The sequence below is a fragment of the Canis lupus genome, chromosome 16 (assembly GCF_003254725.2).
Source record: "Canis lupus dingo isolate Sandy chromosome 16, ASM325472v2, whole genome shotgun sequence".
In the NCBI taxonomy this organism is placed as follows: domain Eukaryota; kingdom Metazoa; phylum Chordata; class Mammalia; order Carnivora; family Canidae; genus Canis; species Canis lupus.
This window is the reverse complement of record NC_064258.1, coordinates 791,674-796,620: the sequence shown is the minus strand read 5'-3', so window position 1 is coordinate 796,620 and position 4,947 is coordinate 791,674. Positions and strand designations below refer to the sequence as shown.

The 4,947-nt window shown below is 53.4% G+C and overlaps 1 long non-coding RNA gene across 1 annotated transcript; it reads right to left on the bottom strand.

Moving 5' to 3' along the window:
* Positions 1 to 881: 881 nt before the first annotated feature.
* Positions 882 to 2,442, bottom strand: LOC112651031 (uncharacterized). The gene is made up of 2 exons (XR_003130559.3): positions 2,175 to 2,442; positions 882 to 1,723 (listed from the first exon to the last, which is right to left on the bottom strand). It is a non-coding gene; the product is annotated as an uncharacterized LOC112651031 (long non-coding RNA).
* Positions 2,443 to 4,947: the final 2,505 nt, after the last annotated feature.

Genomic DNA, 4,947 nt, shown 5'->3' with positions numbered 1-4,947 from the left:
ACCCCTACAGCCGAGGGCAAGGAGGAGCAGTTTTGGTCGGTATGGATATCCAATCAACGATTCTTGAAAAAAAAGTTGAATCTTGACTGCCTGCAAGTTAAGAGGAGTTTCAACATAGAGTAGTTTTAATAAGTAAAGTAGATTTTGCAAAAGTTAAGAGGAGTTTTAAAATAGAGTAGTTTCAATGAGTAAAGTAATTTTGCAAAAGCATTTGCCACAAATAGGACACAAGTGTGGCATCTTTATTATTTAAACTCATGGAAGTTGGGACACCTGGGTGGCTCAGCAGTTTAGCACCTGCCTTCAGCCCAGGGCATGATCCTGGAGTCCCAGGATCAAGTCCCACATCGGGCTCCCTGCATAAAGCTTGCTTCTCCCTCTGTCTGTGTCTCTGCCTCTCTTTCTGTGTCTCTCATTAATAAATAAATAAAATCTTTAAAAAATAAAAAAATAAACTCATGGAAGTTGAAAGAGAAACATTGGACCTCAATAGGTAAAAAGCATGCATGTAAAAAAATCAAAGGCAAGTACAAATCACAAGGTTATAAACAAGAAAGTATCTTACGTCTGACTAGTTTTGACTAAACTCTTGTCTTTGTGAATGAAAAAAAGAAGGCCAAGTATGTGACTTACAAAAGCTCCCCATGCTTTCAATAATAAAGGCAATGGGTATGTTATCAATGTATGTACAGACAAAGTAAAATAAAATTGCATTTAAGCAGTTAAATAAAAAACAAGGAGAATCCATAAAAATATTAAATTAAATTAATTAAAATTAACCACAGAGAGATAAATTATTTTTTATTATAATCTATTTTTCTGTATTTTCCTAATTTCATAATAATGCCATATATTATGTATAAGTAAGAAAAAGACAGCGATTGAGTTTAAGGCCCTTTTTTATTCTGATTTTCCAATCGGCATAGTAAATTATGCCGTCAAAAATTTTGTTACTTGTACGAAATTCAGACTTACACCAAAATTTTCAGGAAAACAGCACATTTTAAGAACAGCATTTTAACATTGAGGTTTAGTTGACATACAACCTTAGGGTAGCTTCAGGTGCACAATATAACCATCTGATATTTGTATATACTGTGAAACAATCACCGTAATAGACCTTTTTTTTTCCTTGGGACGAGGACTTTTAAGATCTTAGCCACTTTCAGATATGCAGCACAGCCTCGTTAACTATGGTCACTGAGCTGGACGTCACTTTCCCATAAACGGCACAATCTGATGGGTGTGTTTTGGAGCAGAGGCAATGGAAGAGTAGAATTTAGCGTTTCTTTCAGGCTAACAGCCACACAAACTATTTCAGGCTAGGTAGCTGTAATCGGGGTGAGGCTCCAGGGGTCATCCAGCCCGTACCTGGGTTTTGTCCCCCGGAACAGGGTCTCCCTGCTGGGGGAGTATCATTAGTTAAGGATAAAACTCCCTGTGGGGGGCCCTTGACCCCGGGTGATGTGGAGGAGGGGTGGGGGAGGAGGGGAGCCGCAGCCCCTTGGCTAACGCTGCCTGCTGGTTCCAGGAGGGTTCAGAAGACCAGGTCCGAGTTTCACGGGGGGCGTCCCCGTGGAGGCCCTGTGCCCCGCCAGCCTGCAGTCCCCAAGGGGAGCCCCAGGAAGGGGCGCTGAACAGGACGGCTCCCGCAAATGAGGTTCTGCAGCTTCTCGCTGCCGTCCACCCTTCGATCCCTGTCTGTGGCCGTTTCCTGCGTTTCCTGCGGGAGAAGCAGATGCGAGTGGTCTTTTTTTTTTTTTTTAATAGAAATTTATTTTTTATTGGTGTTCAATTTGCCAACATATAGAATAACACCCGGTGCTCATCCCGTCAAGTGCCCCCCTCAGTGCCCACCACCCAGTCACCCCCACCCCCTGCCCTTATTTTTTATTTAATTTTTATTTTTATAAATTTATTTTTTATTGGATGCGAGTGGTCTTGACAATGACCTGCCGGCGGCCACCCGTCCCCTCCCAGGAAACCTGTGTCAGCCCCGCACCCACCAGCCTCCCCAGGTGCCTCTCTTTAACTGGATGTTTCTATATTTTGTTGACCTCAGCAACCCAAACAGAAGAGAGGCTTCACCACAGCTTTTCTTCTTCCAAGTTTACAAGGAGCCCCGAAATTCACCTTGGCAGGAAACGCCGTATGGACACGGAGGTCACACTTACCACAAATTCCAGAAAAATGGTGCATTAGGCTGTTACAATATTGCCACTTTACTCACACGGAAGAGGCCTTCCTGGGAACACACTGTGTATAGGAACCGAGCTCGTCATCGCGGGGACACGATTCCTCCCAAACCGAGTGAATTTTACGGCCCCGGCAAACGCTCTTGCTAGGAAGTGAGTGTTATGAAACGGGTCGGAGATCACGGACAACACGCACGCTGCCAGGGGGCTTTGTTTGCTTCAGTGTGTTCCAAGGAGGTCAAAGCAACCTAAGAATCTCAAGATTTCTAAACAACTCCAGAAAATCAGGACACAGAAGAGCCCCGGGGAGAGGGGTGATGTGTGCATAACGGCGACGGCCAAGGGGACGGACACAGAAGCAGTTCTGTCGGCCTCGGTGGGGGCCCTGCACTGCACCCCAGTCTTTCCTGCGCTGCCCGCTCCCTGGGGGACCAGCGTGGCAGGTGCCACTAACACTGTGACTCTTTAGTGGTGGTGGACCTCGTCCTTAGGACGGAGCTGGAAACTGTGCAGAGACCTAGACTCTGTGCCAAGCCCCGGCTCCTGGGCTGGGCTTCATGGTCCAGCAGCACGTCCCGGGTGGGGCACCTGGGCAGATGAGACCCGACCCACGCAGACCGATTTCCTCAGGCGGGAAGGGGGACTGTGCCATAGGCTCACCGAGCCTCAGCCTTCGGGGATGCTCAGGCGTTGCTTGCGGATTGCTCTGCAAACTCTCCGGATACCGAGCACCTCAATCCTGGAAACGTGCCCCACCCGCGCGGACTGCTTGCTCCTGTCAGAGGACACGGACTCCTTCCAGTGCGTGTTCTGGGTGCCAGCGGATGACTGCAGACGGAAAGTCACACGTGCGTGCATCGCGCACATAGGGCCGCAGAGCAGGTCATCACAGGACATCCCATGGCGTCGTGCCCCACGTTGCTCAGCTGTGTCGTGGAAGACGTGCTACCGCGTGAGCCACAGCTCCGGGGAGGTGGCTTCTCCCGGCCTGTTCTGTGACCGATGCTGCGGGTGGTCCTGGAGTTACAGGGTCACGTGGGGCTCAGCACGTGCAGGCGTGTCCCTGCCCACGGTCGACCCTCGCTGACTGCTGCCTCGTATGGAGTGGAGGCATCATCGCCCGTGATAATTCACGCAGCCAGGTGACTGTACGAATTACAGACAGCGACCTCCTCGTGTCACCTGCTCGGGTGCAAGCCCAGGAAGCTTTGCCCTCCACCCGCAAAGCATACCACGGCGGGCCTTCGGCTCACCCATCGGGGGCGTCCACCGTCCCAGGACCGTCCCCAGAGCCGCGTGGCTCCCCTCACTGCAAGCGGCTGCATCGGCGGCGGCGTCCTGGGCCTGGGCCCCGCTGTCTTGGGGGGCTGCTGCTGGGCTCGCGGCCTGGAGGTCCCAGCAGGTCCTTTGGCTCCAGTGTGTGACCCCCGCATCCAGCCCGGTGGCGGTTCAGGTGCACGCGGGCAGTGAGACACAGGCCCCAGCCCAGCGGCACAGGCTCATGCTCTCCTAGTATGGCACGAGTCGCGGTGGGCCTCCTCTACACATGTGCCGGCCCCAGTGATGCTGCACGTCCCCCATCCCCAGCCGTTCTGCCCCAAGAGCCCCAGCTCCCCGGAAGCCCGGCGGGCATGCGGCTCTCCTGCCGGCCCGCCTCACTGTTGCGCACTGAGCAATCCCCGGGCCTCTGCTCCCGCCGCATCGCTGAGTTAGGCTCTGGGGTCTCACGCCTCCCACTTCTGGATTCGTGTGTGTGTGTGTGTTGCTGCTGTTCCGTCCCAGAGACCGTGTGTCGGCCTTGGCCTTTGACTGGAGGTGCGGAAATGTTTAGACTTCCTGCTTATGAAAGACATTTTCACCATTTTCACACCCACGGTAGGTGCTCCTGAAGATGCAGCGTCGCTGGAGACGGGCGAGCGGCCCGCGGTCCGCCGTTTCCCGGCTGGTGGCTAGCGATGGAGGAGGGGCTGCAAGTGCATCCAACGGAAGGCGGACCGGCCGAAGCACGACAGGTGTTCCTAGGAGCACGTGATCAAGGTGAGAATCCTCGTCCGTCACGGCCTGGGCTCCGACTGGGGGCAGGAAGGAGGCCGGGCCGGAGGCACTGGAGTCTATGGCACTAAACAACACAGTCCCTCCCTGGAAATGGGGACTGCCCGCCGTGAGCCGTGTGTCTCTAGAAAACTGAGGTCACCAGAGGGAAGGGGGTTTCCCTGTGCTCACACGGGGGTCACCGGGTGTCAACTTGCCTGTGTCCCAGGGTGCCCGCACGTTTGGGGGTTGCATCCAGAGGGGGTTTCTGGATGAGGTTAACATTTGAATCAGTAAACCGAGCAAAGCTGGTGGCTCTCCCCAGCGTGGTGGGCCTCATCTAAGCAGTTGAAGGCGTGGATCAAAGGAAAAGATGGAGTAAGAGGGGACCGCTTCCCAGACAGAGCGGGGGCCTGCCCGGCTGGCGCAGGTTCAAGCCAGGACCATGGTCAAGGGGCGTGGCCTCCCGGTAGCAGCCTCCTCGCCGCCCAGCCTCTGCATCCCGCTCGGTCATGGGCCTTCGTGCTTGCTGGGAGCAAACGTGTACTTTTAAGAGGAGCACAGCCGGATGTTGGGCCAGGACACATGCGCACTGAGGTAGGAATCGCAGAGAGAGCAACACAAGCCACCCTCTTATTTGGCTGGCTCTAAACAAAGGTCCCCTGAAACGCTTGCCAGAAAAGCCATTAGACGGGCTGTTCCAAGCAATTTCTCAGATCGA